Here is a 25196-nt window from a genome sequence, read left to right on the forward strand (position 1 = left end):
TTGCCTCTTAGGTACCTTTTATATCTTTCCGCTCTCACCCTAAACCTATGCCCTCTAGTTCTGAACTTCACCCCTACACTGGGGAAAAGTCAAAAACGTTGAGCAGCCAGACAAGATGGAAAAGCAATAAAATATTGTGCCATATGGGGAAAACAATCGTCTACCCGTTTTTTCTCCTATTGGCATTTGGACACTTAATGTGTCAATAATACCAGCAGCGCCACTGAGCATATTGTGTGCATTCCTGTGTCAAGAAGCAGGGCACGTGTTCACCAGTGTCACCAAAACATTGCACGTGTTCCTCACTGTCAACAGAAAAAGTGTGAGACCTTCTTTTGATTGACCAAGAGTACGACACTCTCGTTTCTCATCCCCTTTTCCATTTATTTTTCATTGCGATGTTCAATTGTTGACTTGCTGCAACTGAAAGGAAAGTGGGTGAATCCAGGGAGGGGACAGACTTGGGAAAAGTTGGGCCAGGTCTGTGATTCAATTGGCAAAATAGACATGCAGGAGGCTGGAAGAACGCAGCAAGCCAGGCAGCATCAGGAGGTCAAGTCAATGTTTTGGGTGTCACTCTTGTTGAGGACTGGTGATGGATGTAGGGAGAGCTGCAGAACAAGGATGTGCTGGGGGCAGGGTGGTGAATTGGGGATAGGTGGGGACAGGTAGAGGGTACAAACTGGTTGGTCACTGGTAGGAAGGAAACTGGTTGGTGGCGGCGGGGAGGGGCTAGGAAGGAATTGAAGGGGTGGCGAGGGAGGTTATTTGAAATTGGTGAACTCCATGTTGAGTCCAACAGGCTGTCGGCTGCCCAGGTGGAAGATGTGTTGTTCCTCCAATTTGCGGTTTGGATCATTGTGGTAATGAAGGAGGCCAAAGATGGTCATGTCAGAAATGGAGTGGGAAGGGGAATTAAAATGGGTGGCGACTGGGAGGTATGGTCAGCCTCTGCGGCCCCGGCTGCGGACTGTTCCCCAAATTTATGCTCAGTTTCCCCAGTGTAGCAAAGACCACAATTGGCAAACACGTGGCCAATCTGAAGTTGGAGCTTTTGCTGTGTTTAAAAAAAAAAAGCAGAAAGGAGGTGCATTGTTTAAATGTTGATGCACTGTTTTGGGATATGGAGAAAGTCAGGACAGCAGTTGCTGGAGATCAGAGTCGAAAAGTGTGGTGCTGGAAAAGCACAGCAGGTCAGACTGCATTCCAGGAGCAGGAGAGTTGACATTTCAGGCATGAACTCTTCATCAGGAATGACGTGTGGATGTACAAAGGGGCCTCAGCATCCTTCCTCACCAGTCAATGCCAGTTGTCAGGTGCAGTGAGCAATGAGTAGTGCAAGTGGTATATTAGCAAGAGGAATGGAGTTCAGAAGTGGGGATTTCTTCCTGCAGTTAAGGGGCCATTGAATATATTCAAGGCTGAGTTCATGTGATTTTTCAACAACAAAGAATGTTGTTTATGGAGGGAAGGTGAGAAAATGTCTGGACATTCATTCCACACACAAACCACTCTGTTTTTAAAAAAATGCTGCCCCTCAAGTCTTTCTAAAATCTTTCTCCTCTCACCTTCAAAATTTGCTGCCTAATCTTAAAAACGCCACCCAAGGGCAATGACACCTGTGATTCATCTCCTCTATTCCCCTCATGATTTTATACAACCTCTGTAGGGTTATCTCTCAACCTTCTGTGCTCCAGTGAGATAAGTCACAGTCTATCTACCAAGATGTAGGTAGATTAATACCCAGTTATGATGTGTTCAATGCTGGTGCAGGCTCGAAAGACCAAATGATCTACTCCTGCTCCCAATTCTGACACTCTGTGCCCAGGACAGCAAAAGACAGAAATAGGTGCAGAAATTAGGCCTTTCAGCCCAGCAGGTCTGTTCATACCGCACAATCGTGGCTGATAAATTTCTCAATCCCATTCTTTCACTTTCTCACTGTAACCCTCAATCCCCTTGATACTCAAGAACCTCAGTCTTAAATACCCTCAGTGACCTGGCCTCCATAGCTGTCTATGGCAATGAATTCCATAGATTCACCACTGTCTGGCTGAAGACGTTTCTCTGTCTCTGCATTCTAAAAGGTCTTTCCTTTACTCTAAGGCTGTGCCCTCAGCTCCTTGTCTCTCCTACCAATGGAAACATCTTCCCAACATCCATTTGTCATGGCTGGTCAGTATTTTAACCCTTCAGAATGAGGTACAGCAGGGGTTCGGTTCAGCAAAGTGAAAACAGAGGGGGAGTGTGTGGTATGGAGATTTTTAGCTTCTAGGGAATAAGAGAGCAAAGAGAGTTTGCTATAAATTAGAATTTTTGGGATGGGCAACAAGCTGAGGAGTGTCAGATAGAATTTAATTTAGAGAAATGAGGTATTGCATTTTGGTTGAGCAATCCAGGCAGGACTGACAGTTAAGGGGAGTGTTGCTGAACAAAGAGACCTTGGGGTCGCAGGTAGATAGACTAGTGAAGAAGGCGTTTGGTATGATTTCCTTTGTTGGTCAAAGCATTGAATAAAGGAGTTGTGAGGTCATATTGTGGCTGTATGTTGGTTAGGGCATTTTTGGAATCCTACGTTAAGTTTTGCTCCCCCTGATATAGGATAGAACTTATGAAACTTTGAAAGGGGTCGTGAGAATGTTTGTAAGGAAAACTTGTCCTTAAGCATTTAGACTAAAATGTAATGTTGAATTATAGAACACATTTTCTCCACACTAGAAAATAGACAGGCAGGGAGGGTAAGGCAATTAAGAACATTTGCCTTAACATTAGTGAATTTGTATAAACACGATATTGAGTGATCACATTCATGGCTGTTCCTTTGTGAAATGAATGTGTTTGATTCTGACCTCAAAATGAAACTCTATATCAATTACTTCTCTCCCGAATTATTGCCCTTCATTGTTATCTGTCTAGTTCAGAACATGCAGTGCTTTTGTAAAAAAAAATTCATATAAAGAAAGCTTGTTTGCGACAGCACCGCCTTTGTAAAAAAACTTGTGTATAAAGATAGTATACAGAGTAGCCCGCCCGGGCTCTTGGAAGAAGAGCGATTGCTACTCTTCTGGGTTAATAGAATCCAGTTACCTTGTCTTATAGGTATCAGTGTTATTTTGTAACAGTGATGGTATTAATGAAGGGGATAATTTTAAAATTAAACTAAACTGTCTAAGAGTTTTATTTTTATTCCAGACTTCCAAAGAGTACGGTCTCCGGGAATGAACCAAGATAGGCTGACAGGTCTGAGTCCACAAGGGACTCCTTGGGCTGTCTCAATTTGGCGCTGCAAGCAGGGTTCCAACAAGGGCTACATCTGAGTGAAATTGGAAAAGAGGAGTTCCATCGAAGGGTTGGGCTCAAGACCAATGGGCCCATAAGGTAAAGTTGTATCTTGATTACTCTCTGTTTACATCTGTGTGGTGTTTCCTCCGTTTCACTCTCTCGGTGCCCTGACGGAACCCTAAATGAAATCGTTTAAATAGGCCTAAAAATAGAAACTGTCAGGATTTTACAATGTTAAGAATGTTTTGCAGAAATCTTTAGTCTTGTTGTTCATTGTCGGGTTGTTGATTCGTGAAAGTTTTAAGGCGAGATTATCTTCTCTGTTGTATCTGTTCAACTTGGCTTGTCTTGCTTTGCTGTTTTGGCTTGTTTGTTAGTTATGGTGTTGTTCTGTTGGGTGTTCTTCGTTTATGTAATATAGAGGGTGGATGCTGCTTTTGTCATGTATATTAAAAAAAAGTTGGCCAGTAATACAATTCTTGCATACTTGGTTAAGCAACTATGTGCCACATCCAGGATTTATGAGACATCTGGAACGTGAGTGCCTCATTTCTCTTAAAATGTTCATGTGTATGTACAAGAAAGCACCCATGTGAGACAGACAGAGACTCAGCACTGATTCCCTGCAGCTTGCAGAAAGTTTAATCCTGTGAGATTTGGTTTGGATGCACATTTGCTTGTTGATGAATGAATGTTTGTGTTTGTATTTTGTGGGGTTGGAGCCCTTGTTGATCAGTAGTTTTGTGAAGATTTAAAGTAGGTAGGATAACTGAGTGTGCTCCTAGATAAGATTGAAGACAAATGTCCCCTAACAGAAATAATAAGTCTGTATTATTAATTATGAGAAACAATTAAGGAGACTATCAGCTGCAGATGCTCAACAGAATAAGTATTGGTCTCTAGGACGCGCACATGATTTAACTCTATTCACTAAAAGTGAACAAGGGATTTGGGAAAAAAGAGAGGGAAGTAAGCAGAAAGAAGTCTTATCAGAATAGAAAAGGGTAACTCGGGAAAAAATGGGAAAAATCATCATGGAGACAAAACTGTATTAAAAGGGGAGTTAGTTCATTAACTGAGGAAGGATGTGAACTAAATTGGACAGAACTAAAACATAAATGTGAAGCACATGATTTAGAAGCAGAATTGGAATAGGCAAGGGAGAAAATTTTTTAAAACGCCAAGATTCAGAATCTACGTTGAAACGTCAAGGGCACCAAAGGAAAAGGAAACTGGTGAATAAACAACAGACTGCAATTGCAGCTGCACGGGACGAAGCTGACAAGGACTGTTCCTTATACCCCACCCTCCCCTCTTCCAAAGACCCATTACTAAAGAATCCTGATCTGTTTATAGATGGTGGGTGCGATACTGATTCGGAGGAGGAAATATTTTATGCCTCTAATCCTGTCAGCTGACCACCTCCGGTTCCCTGCCTGAACCCCCCACCCCCCTTACTCTGATGACGAACGTGCCAAGGCTCTTGCCCTTCCCCCAGTTGTTCTGCCGAATAAGAATTCTGCTTACCACAAACCCGGTGCCTACTATACTAGGAGTCAATTAAAATTAAAATCTGGAAGAAACACTGATGAGACTCCTTTTGATTTCCACTGCCCCAAAACTAATAAGTCCCAAAGACACCGATGATTTGCAATCAAAGTCTCGGGATCTTAATATCAGACCTTGCACTCACCATGATGTGGGGGGGCAAAAAAGAAATTTCCCGAATAGAAGAGGTTCCTAACCCACAGGCTCTGAATCTGGAACAAGCCCAATTTATGGATCTTTATCAACCATGGAAACCTCATGACTCTCAAGCATTATCAATAAGGCTACAGATTATGGAAGGAATCCTGAGGGATCTGTTAATTACATTAATAGGACCAAGACCATTTCTAACGCTGCCTCCCAAGACCTAATTCACCTCAGAATGCAGCTTTTCGCCTGAAAAATGGGGCGAGTTCTGAGAAATTTTACACGGTAATAATCATACCCAGCCTGTAGTCCGGCACCCGGCTGAAACTATCAGATTGGATTATTACCTGTCTCCACCAAGCAGTGCATCGTGTAGTTGATGTGGGTAAAGTCTTAACATGTAAACCCAGCTCGGGCGAAGAGGCTGAGGAGTTCCTTACCCGTTTTAAGGAATGCTATGGCGCTTCCTCTGATGACACTAACTACCTACAAGGGTGATCATCCCAATTTAATGCCATATGTATGACTCTTACCTGATCAGGTACAGAAAGCTATTAAAACCCACAATATCCACTGGCAACATGCTGAGGTTGCACAATTTAGCCGAGAGGTTTGTTACTTCTGAGAACTAAAGGATCCCAAGAGTAAGGCTACCATCGGCATGATCAAGACAGAACTTATCCAAACTACGGTGGCTAATGTTCAACCCAGGATTCAAAGTAGACCTTTCCGTCTGCAAGGTCAGTCAAGCTAGCAAGTGAAACCCTCATACTATCGTCCAGTATGGCAGGACAGTAGAAATGGTACTGTGTATTCACAACATCCCAATGGACCTTGTGGTCCTCCTATGTATCCTTCCCCAACAATCCATAATGCCCCTATACATCCTCTCATTACTCTTCACTGCCTCCCCCACCCCCTAGAGTCCCCCAACAACTACACCTTTGTTTCAATTGCAGTGAACTAGGACATTGGTCCAATAACTGCCCTTTCCATAGCAGTCCCTGGTTCATCACCGCAGTAAAAACAACAGACAATCTCCTGGTCTCCCTCCCCAGTAACCTCAGCAGGTTGCCCCTTTTACGACACAAAACCCTTGTCAAAACTGACTCCCGGATATAAGGCAGCTTCCTGTTTTGAATTTTCCCATACTTACCGCTAGCCCAGAGGATGGACCTATGCTAATTCTTAACCGTAATGGCCACGATATTGAATTTATGTTTGACGCAGGAGCCACTGTTTCATCACTTCCCGTCCATCTTGCTAATGCTTTTGATTTTCAAATCTTGGACGATGATGAAATCCTGCAATGTTTTGATGGTTCCTCTAATACACGTGCATACGTTGTCCCTCTGACAGTGGTGTGGAAAAATTGTGTCACGCTCCCTTTTTGCTTTGTTGTTACTAATGGATTACGTATCCCTCTACTTGCTAGAGATCTCCTCTGTCCTCTAAATATTACTATTAAATGTCATGATAATGGTATCCTGATTCAGGATCCACCTCATTTTGTTCAATGCATCAACACCAAAGCAAAGCCGCCTCGATGGTGGTCATTTGATTTGGATCCTTATGCTTTCGATTGTATTTTACATAATGTCCCTCACCCCCACATTACTTTAGCTTGTGACTCATCCAGGAATGATCTCAGGCTTGAACACATACTATAATCCCTGACTGGGCACTACTCCGCACGCTTGGGTGATTGGTGAGATCAGATCACCAGCTGGTGGCGTTCTTTTCGTGTTAGTTCCTCTTCATAGCTGGAAAACTGGCCCTCTCGTTTTCCCCTGTGCCACCACTCACTTGAACCCAGAACATAAAGACTAAGAAGTAGGTTTTGACGCTAAGACTCTTTTTTGACCATGCTGATCAAACTTGCCATGAAATTCAGCTGCTCACTGAGATATCAATCCTATTTTATGCACAGCCTTAGTCGATTCATGGCAGCCTTCATCATTATCATGCCCACCCTCACCTGCAGGACATAGTATATCCTGGAGTCTGGGTGGACTCTAAAACACAAGTGGGCCTTGCTAAGGTCCCACCCATCTCCATTCTGATCAAACCTAATTCTGTCCTCCTGTCTATACTTCAATACCCCCTGAAACCAGAAGGTGAAGCTGGCATTCAACCTGTCATTGATTCATTTCTACAGCAAGGCCTTCTAGTCCCATGCCATTCTTCTGTCAATACACCTACCTTTCCAATCCCTAAACCGGGATATCCTGAATGTTGTTCATGACCTTCGTGAAGTAAATTAAAATCATTTGAGGCTCAATCCTCCAGTTGTCAGTCCTGCTACTGTCCTTAGCCAAGTTCCAGTTGATGCCAAACTCTTCACTATCGTTGACCTCCAACATGCATTCTTTTGTCTTCCTTTGCATCCAGATAGCCCATTACACTTTTGCCTTCTTTTAAGGGCCACCAATATATGTGGACTTGCCTATCTCAAGGGTTTATCCAGTCGCTGACACCTTTTCAGAGACTCTTCACACCCAGCTTGAATTATTTGAATTTCCTGGAGACACTACCCTAGTTCAATACATCGATGATCTCCTCGCTAGCCCTGACAAAAGTGTCCAATCACACTGACTCCACTACCTTTCTCAACCATCCACATCAATGTGGCTATATTGTACCCCCCCAGCAAAGTTAACTTCTTTCTGATTAGTCTTAAGTTCCTAGGTACTCTCATTTCTGAATTCGATCGGTGCTTGACACCTGACCGTATTGATCCTATTCTTTGTATTGCCCCTCCAACCACTCCTAAATAGATACGGTAGTTTCTTGACCTCATCAATTATTGCCGACAATGGATTCCTAATTGTGCCCTTCTGACCCAAACATGATCTCCCCTGTCCTCGTCTAATGAGCCTTAACGGTATGAACTCACCCCATAACAACTACATGTCTTTACGAAGCTTAAAACTACCCTCTCTTCAGCACCCACGCTAGGCTGACGTTTGTATGACTGCCACTTTCATCTTTATGTTGCCATCCTTGATACCTGTGCTTCAGCTGTTCTCAACCAGCAACATGGCTCCTCTTGGCTCCCTATTGCCTATTTTTCTACTAAGCTTGACCCCGTTGCTCAAGGTATGCCTTCCTGCACCCAGATTCTCTCTGCCATCCATACTATGGTAGTGGCTGCCTCTAATATAATTTTACATCAAAATGTAGAAGTCTGTACCTCGCATTCTGCAGTATTCTTGCTGATTTCTAAATATACTGAACACCTTGTTATGGTTCGTCTCAGTCGCTGTGAGATTTCATTACTTCTGAATCAATTTCTCTCCTTAAAGTACTGCTCTAACATTAACCCCCTACATTCCTGCAGGAAGAACCGCTTGAACTGCCTGATCCTCACCATGATTGTGTTCTCAGAAATGAACTTGTTTCTAAACCATGTCCTGATCTTACGGACGACACAGATGTGATCAACAAAACGGGTCAAGATGCAGGGAAGATACCTGCCCAACTGTCGCCTGATTCATATGGATGGAAGTTTACTTGTTGGCTATGATCGCTGTGTGGATGGATCGTGTGGATTGTACTGATAGTCCTTGGTCTCATCCTAGGAATATACACTGTCGTCCGCTTATGCGTGAAATGGACTGTACATTGTTTTTCACCTAAGCCAAAGAAGTGTCTGCTTAAATGACCCTTGTCTACCCCTCTACCTCCATGCCTGAACTTCCATGCTGAAATCCAGTATCTTTCAGACTCTGCCCCTCTGGATGATGACCTGGCAGAGGAGGCACTTGACTTATTTGAAAATACAAATTGACTGAATGGACTAATGATAGTTATAAGCCAAGTAGTTGTCATGAAATAACAAAAGGAGGGAATAAGAAAGTCTATAGCCATAAAACTTGTCTTTAAACATTTAAACTAAAATATAATGTTGAATTATAGAGCACATTTGCTGCACACTAGAAAATAGACAGGCAGGGAGGCTTGGTAAAAGGGGAGAACTCGAGGTATGCAGAAGATAACCAAGTGATAACAGGATACCCTAAGGCAATTAAGTACATTTGCCTTAACAGTGAATCTGTGAAAACAGGACACAGTGATAACATTCATGGCTGTTCCCTTGTGAAATTAATGACAGCGTTTGATTTTGACCCCAAAATGAAACTTGGTACTGTCAAAAGCCTTGTATTTGACAGTCAGGTCCTGTTAATTATAATAGATTCTTATCACCCTTTGCAAGCTAGACAAACAGAGGGAAAAACATCTTTGCTGTTACAAGTCCCTGACTTGAGAGTTCAAATGGACGAGAGAGAGAGAAACCATTATAGTGCTGGGGCTCCCGAAGCTATTAAAAAATTACCTGCTTTGGATTGAACATAATTGCATTTTTGACACTTTATGATGGTATTGAGTAGCCATTACCGGTTATTAAATATGAACTCTGTAAAAGGTAATGTTGACGAAGCTTTAATTTACTTGCTGTTCTTGCAGACCACTCTACAGACCTTTCAGACTACCCCACTGTCAATTCCAACTAATCAGATCTTATGTCTTATTTGAATCACAACCCTGAAAAGAGAGCATGTTTAATTCAAAGACTAATGAATCAGTTTAAATGCAACCTTTTGGTAACATCTCAGCCTCAGGTACAGTATGATTCAGTGCCGAAAAAGCAGGAGTCTGCTCCTAGCTTAGAAATTATTCTCGGCCTAACATTGAAGAGATTCAGGCACAATGTGTCAGGAAGCCATTTTATGGTCAAAAGTTTGCCCTCCTGCTAAAAAGCCGTTTTGGAAAACAGTTGTATCTGACTTGTGACCTGTGCAAGGTTAGGAACTCTCCAATTAGCTCAGACTGGTACCTCTTTATGTTAGGAGTTTATCTCGCTAGCAGGCACCTAACCCGGCTGGATATGTTTTTCCCACCTGATGAATGGCTTAGGGCCTGTAGGAGTGATTAGTCAAGCGTTCGGAGACCTGTCAATTAACTTTTCTTCCTTACGAATTAAGAACATGCAATGTTTTTGTAAACCTTTGTGAAAAGGAAACCGCTTTGTAGCAATACATCAGAGTAACCTGCCAGGGTACTTGAAGAGTTAGGTCCCCTACTCTCCTAGGTTACTAGAACCTAGCTAGTTTAGCTTATCGGTATCAGTGGAGCTATTGGTAAATAAAGGGGTTCACAAAAATTAAACTAAACTGCGTGTAAGAGGATTTTCTTTTATTCCAGACTCTCAGAGTATGAACTCCGGGGCGAATCGTGAGAGACTGCAGGTCTGACTCCACAAAGGATTCCCTGGCCGTCTCAAATCCCTACTTTAACACTCCAACTCATCCATGTTGACCAGTTAGCCTAAACAGTCTAGTCCCATTTGCTAGCACTCGGCCCATATCCCTCTAAACCCTTCCATCCAGATTCCATTCAAATGTTGTAATTATACCAGCTTTCCTCAAGCAGCTAATTCCATACCCACACCACCCTTTGCATGAAAAAGTTGTCCCTTAAGTCCCTTTTATTTCTTTGCCCTCTCACCCTAAATATATGCCATCAAGTTCTAGACTCCCCCCAACTCAGGGAAAAGACCTTGTCTGTTTATCCTATCAATGTCCCTCATGATTTTATAAACCTCTATAAGGTCACCTCTCAGCCTCCAACCCTCCAGGGAAGACAGCACCAACCTATTCAGCTTCTCCCAATAGCTCAAATCCTCCAACCCTGGCAATGTCCTTCTAAATCTTTTCTGAACCCGTTCAGGTTTAGCAACAAACTTCTGACAGGAAGGAGACCAGACCTGCACATAATATTCCAAAAGTGGTCTTACCAAAGCCCTGTACAGCTGCAACATCACCTCCCAACTTCAATACTTGATACTCTGACCAATAAAGGAAAGCATTCCCAACGCCGCCTTCGTTATCCTATCTATCTGTGACTCCACTTTCAAGGAGCTCTGAACCTGCACTCCAAGGTCTCTTTGTTCAGCAACACTCCCTTGGATCTTACCATTAAGTGTATAAGTCCTCCTCTGATATGCTTTTCCAAAATGCAGTGCCTCATATGTATCTAAATTAAACTCCACCCTGTTATCCTCTGAGCTAAGCATCTTCACTGTCCACTACACTTCTAATTTTGGTGTCATCTGCAAACTTAGTAACTATACCTCATTTATTGACATCCACAGCATTTATATCAATGATGAAAAGTAGCGGACCCAGCACCCATACTTGTGGTATACTACTGATCACAGGCCTCCAGTCTGAAAAGCAACTCTCTACCACCACCAACCTGTGAGCTGGTTCCGCATCCAAATGGCTAGTTCTCCCTGTATTCCATGGTACTAACCTTGCGAACCTGTCTCCCTTGGGGAATCTTTTCAAATGCCATACTAAAGTCTATATAGTACCCTGGCACGTAGGCCGTCAGGCCCAGGGGACTTGTCTGCCCTCAATCCTAATAGTTTGCTGTGTACCTTTTCCCTCTCAACGTTGATTGTTTAAGTTCTATCCTTTCTATCACCTCTGACTTACCCGTTCCAATAGGAATGGCACTATTGTCCTCCAGCTTGAAAACTGAGGAAAAGGATTGACTTAGCATCTCTGCCATTTCAGTGTTCCTCCTATTAACTCACCGATTTCATCTTCCAAGGGGCCTTAGCTACTCTGTTCCCTTTTGCATACCAACAGAAGCTTTTGCTATTCTTTTTGATATTTTGCGCTCGGTTTCTTTCGTAATTTATCTTTATTCATTTTTTTTAGTATCCCTTCGTTTACGTTTGCAAGTTTTCCAATGTTTTAGCCTTCGAGGTCTGGAATAACATTTCGGAAAAGACTGAAATTTTTTTTTAAAACTACGTCGTTAAAACTTAAAGAAAACCCCACCTTTCAGGTGGCTGGCGAGGGGAGCAGGGAACACATTGGCCCCGCCCCCATTGTCTCCGATTGGTTGGATGCCTCGTCGAACCGCGCCCACTACACGCGGGGTGACGTCACGGTCTGGTCACCCAGCCCCTTCGTGAGCTGGCGCATGTGCAGTGTAGGCCATGTAGTGGGACAAAGGCAGTGTTACTGAGTGTGGGAGAGGAATGGCGCCGGCGGCTTAAGGAACAAGAACAGGACCCGCTGGAAAAGCTGAGCAGCCCTGGCTGCATGTGTCAAGAGAATCCGAGGAATCGTTACGGGTCCAGTGATCCTCCTTCAGTACGGAAACATCCCGGAGAGGTCGCCAGGCCTGAGCGCCCGGGGAGAGGAGACAGTGAGTACCTACTTCGACACTGTCCTATCCCCCCCCCTAGTCCAGGAACTCCCCACATACGTTCGAGACACCACCCACACCCTCCACCTCCTCCAAGACTTCCGTTTCCCCAGCCCCCAACGCCTCATCTTCACCATGGATACCCAATCTCTCTACACCTCTATCCGCCATGACCAGGACCTCCAAGCCCTCCATTTCTTCCTCTCCCGACGTCCCCAACAGTACCCTTCCACCGACACACTCATTCATCTGGCCAAACACCCTTAACAATTTCTCCTTCGAATCCTCCCACTTCCTCCAGACCAAAGGGACAACCATGGGCACCCATGTAGGCCCCAGCTATGCCTGTCTCTTTATTGGCTACGTAGAATAGTCCATCTTCAGTAGTTAAACCGGCACCACTCCCCACCTCTTCCTCTGCTACATTCATGACTGCATTGGTGCTATCTCGTGCTCCTGCGAGGGGCTTGAGCAAACTTCACCGACACATTCCACCCTGACCTTAGATTTACCTGGACCATCTGACACCTCCCTCCCCTTCCTGGACCTCTCCATCTCCATTAATAACGACCGCCTTGACACCGGCATTTTATAAACCCACCGACTCCCACAGCTACCAGGATTACACCTCTTCCCACCCTACCTCCTGCAAAAATGCCATCCCGTATTCCCAATTCCTTCGCCTCTGCCGTATCTGCTCCCAGGAGGACCAGTTCCACCACAGAACACACCAGGTGGCCTCCTTCTTCAGATACCACAATTTCCCTTCCCACGTGGTTAAAGATGCCCTCCAACCTATCTTGTCCACATCCCGCACCTCCGCCCTCAGACCCAACCCCTCCAACCGTAACAAGATCAGAACATCCCTGGTGCTCACCTTCCACCCTACCAACCTTCGCATGAACCAAATCATCTGCTGACATTTCCGCCACCTCCAAACTGACCCCACCACCAGGGATATATTTCCCTCCCCATCCCTTTCCACCTTCCGCAAAGACCATTCCCTCTGTGACTACCTGGTCAGGTCCATGCCCCCCTACAACTCACTGTCCCACCCTGGCACCTTCCCCTGCCATTGCAGGAATTGCGCCCACACCTCCTCCCTCACCTCCATCCAAGGCCCTAAAGGAGCCTTCCACACCCATCAAAGTTTTAGCTGCCCATCCGCCAATATCCGTATCCATTGCTCCAAATGCGGTCTCCTGTACATTGGGGAGACTGGACGCCTCCTAGCAGAACACTTTAGGGAACACCTCTGGGACACCTGCACCAATCAGCCCTGTGGCTCAACATTTCAACTCCCCCCTCCCACTCTGCCGAGGACATGGAGGTCCTGGGCCTCCTTCACTGCTGCTTCCTCACCACCAGACGCCTGGAGGAAGAACACCTCATCTTCCGCCTCGGAACACTTCAACCCCAGGGCATTAATGTGGACTTCAACAATTTCCTCATTTCCCCTTCCCCCACCTCACCCCAGTTCCAAACTTCCAGCTCAGCACTGTCCCCATGACTTGTCCTACCTGCCTATCTTCTTTTCCACCTATCCACTCCACCACCCCCTCCACCCATACCTATCACCTTCTTCCCACCCCCACTCAACTATTGTACTCTCTGCTACTTTCTCCCCATCCCCACCCTCCTCTCATCTTTCTCTCCACACTGTAGGTACCCTGTTTCTATTCCTGATGAAGGGCTTTTGCCCAAAATGTCGATTTTACTGCTCCTCGGGTGCTGCCTGAACTGCTGTGCTTTTCCAGCACCAGTCTAATCTAGACTGGTTACCAGCATCTGCAATCATTGTTTTTACAGAGAGGAGACAGTGAAACAGGGGAGGATTGGAAACCGTGGGAGGAGGGAGACTGGGGAGTTTATAAACTCCAAGGGGAGTCCTGAGGCCGCGAGTAAAAGCTCCACAGGCCCAGTGTTTACTTTGTTTGGGGAAGGACCTCTGGGGGCAACCAGTCGCCATATTCGTGAGGGTAAGACGCAAATTGTCTTGGGGCGGGGAGCGCGAGGATCCATCTTGATGAGGGCACCATCAACTGTCATTTCTGGGAGAGAATTCCAACTTTGTGGCAGCCTTTGTGTCAACTAGAATTTTCTCATTGTGGATGTAAGTTTGCTCGCTGAGCTGGAAGGTCATTTTCAGATGTTTCATCACCGTACTAGGTAACATCATCAGTGAGTCGAGTGAAGCGCTGGTATTATGTCCTGATTTCTATTTATGTCTTTTGGTTTCTTAGGGTGGGTGATATCATTTCCATTCTTTTTCTCAGAGCATGGTAGATGGGGTCCAAATCAATACATTTCCAGTTGGAATGACATGTTCCAAGGAATTCTTGTGTGTGTTTCTGGTTGGCTTATAGGACGGTGGCTTGTCATAGGATGGATGTATGGTCCCAGTCAACATGGTGTCCTCCTTTATCTGTGTGTAAAGATACGAGTGGTAGTGGATCGTGTATTTTTGTGGCTAGTTGATGTTCATATATCCTGGTGGCTAGTTTTATACCTGTTTGTCAGATGTGGTGTTTGTTACAGTCATAGAACCCCTATGTGTGGAAATATGCCCTTCGGCCCAACAGCTCCATACTGACCCTGTAGAGATTATGCCAGCCAAGCCCATTCCTCTACAATTACCCCTGACTTATGGACCACTATGGGCAATTTTAGCATGGTCAATTCACTTAGCCTGTGTATCTTTGGATTGTGGGAGGAAACCGGAGCACCCAGAGGAAACCAACACAGACACTGGGAGATTGTGCACACTCCATACAGTCAGTCGCCCCAGGATGGGATTGAGCTCGGGTCCCTGGTGCCATGAGACAGCAGTGCTAACCACTGAGCCACCGTGCCGCCCCCTTATATTTCAACAGTCTTTCAACTTTAAACACATTCATCACAGTCTTCCCAGAGGATTAGACTGTTCTCTCTCATTAGAGATGGCTAGTGGTGGTTTATCTTGAGGGTCACCACACCTCAGCTGAGGGGAAAGGCCGAGAAGGAGATCCTCACATTTCTCCAACTTGGGTGATACTTAATGTGAAGCAGCTTGGTATACTCTTGTTGAAATGTTATCAGTATTAGCTGCTGCTGTTGCTGTCATTTATTGGCAAGACTCATGTTAAGTGAAACAATTTCAGCAAGAAATTGGCAGCTGGCAGAGCTCTCCCACCCAATGCCAAAAAAGTGAATGCTTTTATTGGTGAAAGATAATTGGCAAAGAAAAACAAAATTCAAGTGTCATGTACCTTTAGAAAGAGTGGAAGGGTTGATTTTTCAAAGTAAATGAAAACAACATTTCTGAAGTGGAGCAACAAACTAAATTAACAATGCAGGTTTCTTTTCACATAACTGCACTACTGCAAATGTCTGTATTATGGGAAAATGTTATGTTCTTATTTTGTAAAGAGTCAGGTCAATAGGTTTAATTTTGTCAACAGTGATCAATAAGATCTTGGTTTTATACAGCATCTATGTGAGATACACTGGTCGTTAATATTTGATCGAGTAAGTCTCCACTGACCACCACAAGAACAAAGTTTTTCCCTGTCTGAACTGTCAGAAAAGATGTGCTTACTTCACAAATTTTGACTTCTTGATGTGTTTGTATGTCTTGCAATATTTGATTTTAAAATATGTAATTTACAGTGAAAATGAATTGTTTGTGCTTTTTAATGTTGATTTTAAGGTACGCTGATAAGAAACTATGTATGCATTTAGGCCGTCTAAAAATAGAATGCTTTTCATACTGTGCAAACAAAACACAATTTGGGAGGTGATGGTTGTTCCCTATCTCAAAGCCAATATCAATAATACCTGTGGTGTCAACACACATAACCACTGCCTTTCACTCCTTTTTTTTAAAATCATTGGGAATTTAACACATCACACGACTGCAGCAGAATCTGAGCACGTTACATTGGGCTTCCCATCAGGATGCTGTAACAAACCTCAACCTAATTTGGGATGTTGGGGAAAGTGCAAAATAAATGAATCACTAGTATATACCCTGTGGTTAAAGAGCGCTACAACAGTATTGTACAGACATGTCAGCTGTCTTGGTGAGACCTAACTTTACTCTGCGACACCTTGATTGGCTTGAGTTGTCGCTGACTACATGTAAAATGAAACATTATGGAGTAAAGACATTTTTGCGACTGAAAATGTTTTATTTGGCCTTCAGCAGTCACACCTACACTTTTACCATATATTTTGCTGCTTATTTTGATTTAACTTGATGATATGTAACCTCAGTTGCTAAACAACCCTCAGTGGAGCCTCAAGCGTTATTTGAGATCCAACACAAAAGCCAACTTCTTCCAAATACAAAATGTTGCTGACTACAAAGAAAAATCATACAAAGCTTTTATCAACTCCCAGATCGATTTACCGCAAGAAATAGCAGTATTGGCCATTCTGCTCCACCATTCAGTGAGATCATGTCTGATCTGATAACCCTCGATTCCATTTTCCTGCCTTTTCCCCAAAACCCTTGATTCCGTACTGATCTTCCTTTGACACCTTCAATTTTTCAGAAGTTTAACTTATCTAGAACTTTGAAGACTGAGACACTTGGACACACAGTACCAACATCAATCCTTGTTAATTGTCCTTGCTTCTATACCACAGAAAATTGTTTTCTGGGTCCTTGTTTGAGTCCACAAACTGCTCAATAAGCTCAAACAACCCTCTTCTGTTCTTCTAATGAGCCAATATCTCTGACAGCTCCATTTCAATAAAACGGAAAAAGCTTCCTATCACTTTTGGTTGTAGACAATAGGGTCAGGATTAAAAATGATTCTCATTTTCCTAAATACTTGGAATAGGTTTAATTGATTTTCAACAAACAAGTTTTGACACATGTTCGGGTTCGTTTGAGAAGTTTAGCAGAATTGTTTTTCTCAGATGGGACAATGAAACTTCTTTAGATTGTTTCCACTATTGGAGGTCTACCTCCAGTTCTTTTTCTTAGCACATTATAATGATCTTCTGAACTAGTTTTATTTCATTATATCCATCCCTTCAAACAAACCAATTCTTCCCATAAATAAATTCATCCATCTCCAGCACACTTCTAGGTAATATTTTTCCTTAAATTCCATTAAAATGTCCTATCTCTTTCCTTAAATCTATGCCCCCTAGTTGCTGAAGCCGTCCACCAAGGGGAAAAGTTTCTTCCTATCTAGACCCTAAGTGTCTTATCTGTACACTCCAAACAGGTCCTCACCCAGCCTTCTCTGTAAGGAAAATACCTTCAGCCAATTTAATCACTCTCATAGCTGAAACCCACCAACATGCACCACCCTGAGTTAGTATTCCCTTCTGCACCCTTTCGCGTGCCATCACATCCTGCTAATAATGTGACGACCAGATCCACTACTCCAGCTGTGGCCCAACTAATGTCTTGTACAGTTCCATCACGATCTCCTGGCTCTCATGTTCAATGCCTTAACTATTAAGGGCAAGTATTTCATATGCCACCTTAATCATTTCATCCACATGTCCTGTTGCCTTCAAGAATCTATGAACACACATACCTTACTCTGATCTTCAGTACATTCTAAGTTCTTGTGATTTAACATGTTGATCCTCCTGAAATGTATCATCTCAATCTTTTCAGGATTGAACTCCATCTGTCATTGTTCTGCTCATCTGACCAACCCATCTTTATTGTCCTGTAGTCTAAAACTTTCCTCCTTGCCATATATTAGTGTGGGTTCTGAATTTCTTTTGGGCCTGATTTATTTAGATTGCATTGTGTTTATTTTGTGGGCGTATTTTTAGAATATTGGGAGGATACTTGGATCCAGCATCTGTTTATACCCAAAGAAGAAACTCAAACCAGAATTTTTTTTTTAATCCAATGTTTTCCCTGGTAACATTTTCACAATGACTTCAATTTCTGCAACACCCTTAGCTTAACTTAAACTATTTTCAAATCAAGACATTACTGAATGGAGATCATAACTTCTTGTACTATTAAATCTGTCTCAAGCAATGCTGCAAATTAGGTAACCTTATTTTGTAACCTTGCTCAAAACCTTTTCTAAAAAGTGACTGCATGAAGATTGAAGTTGACTGAACTGCTTTCTTCATTTTATAATATTGCCAAAACAAGTAAATGTTCCAGCATATGCAATCTTTTTCTTTCTCGAAAATAGGTAATGAGGTGAAAGGGAATAATGGACAAAGCAATTAAAAACAATGCTGACTCTAATTCAGCAAGTATGTTCTTTTCAATAAGTTTAATTCAATATTTACATTAAAGTTATGTGAGTGACACAAATAACAATACTTTAAGGCTGCTACTTAAGTTTAGAAATTCAATCACACTCTGTGTAGATGGCTTAAAATCATTGTATCAAAAGCTTAAAGCACTTGCATAAAACACGAAACCTCAGTTATGTTTATTTCCCCAAACTGGGTTATCAAGTAAAAGGGAAGTATTATTGGAGATTTGATGACAGCGGGCAAAATGGCAACGCTAATTTCGCAAGTATGCAAGGTTTAAGCTTAAAATGCATGGCAGGTTTATTTATCCAAGAAATAAACACCTTTACTCTCTCTAATATTAGCTCCAATTATCAATATTTGATATGAAATTAGAAGATCTAGCTTGAGAAATCTACAACATATTGCCACACGCTTGCCATAAATACGACAGGAACACAGTAAAAGTAGTGAAAATTAAGTCAGATCTTTGTGGTTACAGATCCATAAGATACAGAAGCAGAATCAGTCCATTCGACTTGTTGAGTCTGCTCCACCATTTGATCATGGCCAATGTTTCTCAACCCCATTCTCCTGCCTCCTCCCTGTAACCCTTGATTCCCTTACTAATCAAGAGCCTATCTTTATCTGTTTTAAAAGTACTCAGTTACTTGCCTCGTTTCAGTGGCAATGAGTTCCACAGAGTCACCTCTTTCTGACTGAAAAAAATCTTTATCTCATCCCAGCATTTCTTGCCACAGAGAACTATGAGGGCAGAGTCCATGTCTATACTTCCTTGCATGGTAATTTGTAAATAACATTTGTTTTTTCAGGTTCATTAGCTGCTGCTTAAGTGTGTTGGTAGGTTTGTGGGCTACCATGATGCAGAGAGGTTTGAGTTGTCTGGACATCATTTCACAGATACCTTTGATGTAAGGTAATGTGGCTCAGGTTTCTGTGCATGTGTCTGCTTGTTTGCGTTTGTTGTTGAGAAATCAGCGGACAGGGTTTATTGGGTACCCGTTCTTCTTGAATATGTTGTATAAGTATTTATCTTCTGCTCTTTGTAGTTCCTGGGTGGTGCAGTGTGTAGTGGCTCATTGAAATAGTGTCCTGATGCAGATTTGTTTGGGATGATTTGCTTCTGCATTAGGTACTTGGGTCTGTGTATGTTGTTTTCCTGTAGACGTTAGTCTGAAGTTCCCTATTGACTGTTCGCTCTACTGATATCTAGGAATGGCACTTTGTTGTTGTTCTCTTTTGTGAATTTTATGCCAGTAAGGATATTGTTGATGGTGTTGTAGGTTTCCTCTAATTTGTTTCATTTTGTGATGACAAAGGTATCATCACTGTGGCGGACCCAAAGTTTGGGTTGGAGCGTTGGGAGGGCTGTTTGTTCGAGTCTCTGCATTATTGTTTCTGCTAGGAACCTTGATATTGGTGGTCTCATGAGTGTTCTGTTGATTTGTTTGTAGGGCTTGTTATTGAATGTGAAGTGGATGATAAGATACGGGTCCACAAACTTGACAATGTTATCTTTGCTGATGAAGTTGGTGCTGTTTGGTGTTTGTGTCTTTGGTGGTTCTTGTAGTGTAGTCGGTGTGTCTTTGGCCACGTTGATGTTAATGGATGTGAATGGGGCTGTTATATCAAAAGACAGCATTATTTCATCCTCTTCTATCTTGGTGTCTTTGGTGTTCAGGAATTCTTGGGTGGAGTGAATGGAGTGGCATGAATCTTCGACTTGGTGTTTTAGTCCTCAGTGGAGTTCTTTGACTACTCTGTATACTGGTGTTCCAGGTAGTGAGACTATGGGCCTGAGGGGTGCTCCTGGTTTGAAGAGGAAGGGCACAACAACAAAGTGCCATTCCTAGATGTCACAGTAGAGCGAACAGTCAAGGGGAACTTCAAACTAGCATCTACAAGAAACAATACACACAAACCAAATACCTAACTACAGAAGCAATCATCACAACACCCACAAACGAAGCTGCATCAGGAGATTATTTAGCGAGCCACCACACATTGCAGCCCAGAGAAACTGCGAAGAGCAGAAGAGAAATACATATATGTACTCAAGAAGTACGGATACCCAATAAACCCAGTCCACCGATTTCTCATTGATGCTTCCAAGCTGACCCTCAAATTTGGTTTGTCCCTGCATTCTTTCCTGGTTGTCTTTTGTGGGTTTTGAAAACTTTTTCCCAATCCTCTGACTGAGGATAAGAGTTGGGAAGTTATGTTGTGGCTGATAGGACATTGGGTCGACCACTTTTGGAATATTGTGTGCAGTTCTGGTCTCCCTCCTATCAGAATGTTGTTGTGAAACTTGAAAGGGTTCAGAACACATTTAAAAGGATGTTGCCAGGGTTTGAGCTGAATGGGCTGGGCTGTTTTTCCTCGTGCACCAGAGGCTGAGGGGTGACTGAGAGTCATTTAAGAAAATCATGAGAGGCATGGATAGGGTAAATAGACAAGGACATTTCCCTGGGGTGAGGGAGTCCAGAACTAGAGGGTAATAGGTTTAGGGTGGAGGAGGGCAAGATTTAAAAGGGTCTTAAGGAGTAACCTTTTCATGCAGAGGGTGGTGTGTGTAAGGAATGAGCTGCCAGAGGAAGTGGTGGTTGTTGATACAGCTATGACATTTAAAAGGCACCTGGATAGGTATATGAATAGGAAAGGTTTAGAGGGATATGGGCCAAGTGCTGGCAAATGGGACTAGATTAGGCTAGGATATCTGGTTGGCCCGAAGGGGCTGTTTCTGTGCTGTAGATCTAACTCTGGCTTGCCACTATCGTTTGCCATGTCTGTGTGTTCAGTTTCTCTCTGGTTGTCTGTGTCAATGCCTTGATGTCTCATTCCACCCACCACATATCACCACCACCCCCACCCACCATAGGGACGATAACCAATTCATGTCTGTTTTTTTATCAAGAAGCTGTATTGCAGGTTCAACCTGAATTTACACTTCTTTTGCTCCCAAAATCAGACTTGCTCACTCTCAGCAATATCCCAATATCCTGAAAGATATTAACTTTCACATGGTGTTATCCAAAATTCGAAGATGTCAGTCCTGACGTTTTTGCTTTTTCTGTCCCTGTAAGATCCTGAATCAGCACCTTCAGGACAATTCGTTTGAGCGGAGTGAGAATAGAGGAAGAGAGAGAGAGAGTGGGATGCTTTCAATTTTGTGGAACAGCATAAGAAAAAAATGTTCTGCAGAAACTGGAGTAGCTTGTTCTGAATTTCTACCCTGGACTGACCATGATGACTTTTGTAATCTCTTTTTCCAGAATATTTGAAGATCTGAAGACTGAAGTTTAAAAATCAACAGATGAAGGGCCTATGCCTGAATCGTCGATTCTCCTGCACTTTGGAAGCTGCCTGACCTGCCATGCTGTTCGAACACCTCACTTTTCAACTCCTCTCCAGTGTCTGCAGTCCCCACTTTCACATCAATGTCTGACAGTCACTCAATCCATCGGGACATCAACGATTTTCAACTATGATTCTGTGAGAAGGAGCAAAACATTTTGGTTCCTGTTTCAGACCATTTTCAGCATTAGTGGGACTGAATGAGAGTCTCTTCTGTTACAGCTCACTGTGTGTAAAACCTGAAACAGTTGTACGGCCAGGAAAGAGGAATTTACTGCGGGCAGGGGCAGTACACGCGGCTGTAGCTGTGGCCATGGTGAAACCAGAGGAATCCCACACCGTGGAGAAACCGTGGAAGTGTTGCGACTGCGGGAGAGCCTTCCATGCCCCATCTGTCCTGGAGATTCATCGGCGAAGTCACACTGGGGAAAGGCCATTCTCCTGCCCCGAGTGCGGGAAAGGCTTTACCTGCTCCTCCCACCTGCTGGGCCACCGCCGAGTCCACACCAGAGAGAAGCCATTCTCCTGCCCTGAGTGTGGGAAGGGCTTCACCTACTCCTCCCACCTGCTGGCCCACCAGCGCGTCCACGCCGGGGAGAGGCCCTTCCCCTGCTCAGAGTGTGGGAAGGCCTTCAGCAAATCCTCAGACCTGCTGAAGCACCAACGGGTCCACAGAGGGGAGAGGCCATTCAGCTGCCCTGAGTGCAGGAAGGCCTTCAGTGATTCCTCTACCCTGCAGAGACACCAGTGGGTCCACACCGGGGAAAGGCCGTTCTCCTGCCCCGAGTGCAGGAAGGGCTTTACCCGCTCTTCTGCTCTGCTGACCCATCTGCGGGTCCACACGGGTGAGAAGCCCTTTAGCTGCCCCGAGTGTGGGATGGCCTTCAGCAGGTCTTCCCACCTGTTGAGGCACCAGCGGGTCCACACTGGGGAGAGGCCATTCTCCTGCCTCCAGTGTGGAAAGTGCTTTACCCAGCCCTCCAACCTGCTGACCCACCAGCGGATCCACACCTGTGAGAAACCGTTCTCCTGCCCCAAGTGCGGGAAGGGCTTTGCTGTTTCCTCTAACCTCGTGGCCCATCTGCGGGTCCACACAGGGGAGAGGCCATTCAGTTGTCCCGAGTGCAGGAAGGCCTTCAGCAATTCCTCTGCCCTGCTTAGGCACCAGCGCGTCCACACCGGAGAGAAGCCGTTCTCCTGCCCCGAGTGCGGGAAGGGCTTTACCCGCTCCTCCACACTGCTGACCCACCGGCGGGTCCACACGGGGGAGAGGCCATTCAGTTGCCCCGAGTGCAGGAAGGCCTTCAGTGATTCCTCTGCCCTGCTGAAGCACCAGCGAGTCCACACTGGGGAGAGGCCCTTCAGCTGCCCTGAGTGCGGGAAGAGGTTTACATTTTCGCGCAACTTGCGGAAGCACCAGCGCTCACAACAATCAGATTCTGCCGCTGATGGTGCCATGAGTCCCCCCCAGGACTGATTCTCCTAACAGTGGGTGCAGTGGGAGAGTTGGTGCACTCTATTTATTTGTTTTCCGTTGGACTGCAACCCCACGGTGGCTCAGGGGGGGCATGGTGACTCAGTGATTAGCACTGCTGCCTCATGGCACCAGGAACCAAGGATCAATTCCACCCTTGGGGTGACTGTCTGTGGAGTTTGTGGATGGAAGGAGAATGGATGAGATAAGAAACCGCTGCCTTTCTTGAGACAAGTCTCCCGGAGAGAACTTGCTGACTGATTTGATTGTCTGATCTATTGATCCTCACAGTGCCCCATTGCCCTCCGTTATCTGGAGGAGGTCCACACAGATGTACCAAAGCCCCTTTTTGGACTGTGGAAGGAAACCTGTGCAGACAGGGAAAACATGCAAACTCCACACAGACAGTTACCTGCGGCTGGAATTGAACCTGGGTCCCTTGCGCTGTGAGGTAGCAATGCTAAGCAGTGTGCCACCCCAATATGTCATAAAATTTTAATAAACACACTAAATTGGAAATGTGTCCATACCAAGAACTTACTGTAAATGTTTGGAAACAAAAGTCCATCGGAATTGTCTTTGGGGCGGATCCAAAACTTACTTCGTTAATGTTTGAAAATACTTTGACCTCTGGAACTGTCTGCCAGAGAGTGTGTTGGAGTCAGATTCGATTATGGCGTTCAAAATAGAGGTGGATCATTAAATTGAAAAGGAAAGCATTTGCAGTGTTCAGTGAAGAATAGTACAAGGTACTGTAGTGGACGTCAGAATGAGTTTTTCTCCTTTCTAGTATCTACTTGAGTGACTCAGTGACAAATCTAGTTTATGATATTCACAGTGCTGTATAAATTGTTGTGGGTCACAATGTTTTTCCTCCACTTGGACACAAACTGTTCATCTTAAATATTTGTTTTTTAAATGACGGAAATAAAATTAATGTTTGGAAAACACAACTTGCTGTGTAGTAAGATAATCAGAAATAGGAATGGGAGTAAGTAATTGACCGTTGAGATGCTCTGTCTTTCATTTATCTAAATTCTCTTTCCTGCACTTGTTTTCTCATGACTTCATCTGCTGAAGTGACTACACTTCAAAAGCTTTTGATTTCAACATAAGAGCATAAGAACTAGGAGCAAGAGTCGGCCTTCCGGCCCTTCGAGTCTGCTTCACCACTCAATAAGATCATGACTAATCTTTTCGTGGACTATGCTCCACTTACCTGCGTTTTCACCATATCCCTTACGTTTTTGAAAAATAAAAGATTTATCTTCTAGTGGTTACTGAAGTAGTGTCAAATACTTCCCTGGGCAAGGAATTCCATCGATTGACAACCCTCCAGTGAAGAAGTTTCTTCTCAGTTCAATTTTAAACCTGCTACCTCTAATCTTTGAGGCCATGCGCCCTTATTGGGGCGCATTTCCACTGCTCACCTACCAGTGGAAAATCCTATTTCTATTTCTTTCATAATTTAATATATTTCTCTAAGATCCCATCCAAACACACCTGCTGGACTATAAACCTGGTGTCATGTGACTTATGACTACAAAATTTGTTACTACGCATCCTCATAGCTGTGGGATTTCAGGGCTCGAAGATAGGGACACTACCACTGCGCCATAAAAAAAACCTCTGCAGCAAATCGGCCCTCTTCTATTGAATGAAGGGGAAGAGGTTTCTTTTCAACATAGGATAGAAATATTATACCTTCAGAGCCATTACACTAAATTGAGCCCTCTTCGGTTGAATGAGTGGATGTGAAGGTGCCAGAGTTGAGTTGGTTGATAACGTTAAAAATCATATCTTTCCCCCTGAATATCTGACACTACCCCTATAGCACCAGAGCCAGTTGCAGTAAACTGGGTCATCTGCTGTTGAATGAATGAATGGGAATGAAAAGGGCGGATACATTGACGTGATTGTGACATTCCCCGCCAAT

This window comes from Chiloscyllium punctatum, chromosome 36 (genome assembly GCF_047496795.1).
Source record: "Chiloscyllium punctatum isolate Juve2018m chromosome 36, sChiPun1.3, whole genome shotgun sequence".
Taxonomy (NCBI): domain Eukaryota; kingdom Metazoa; phylum Chordata; class Chondrichthyes; order Orectolobiformes; family Hemiscylliidae; genus Chiloscyllium; species Chiloscyllium punctatum.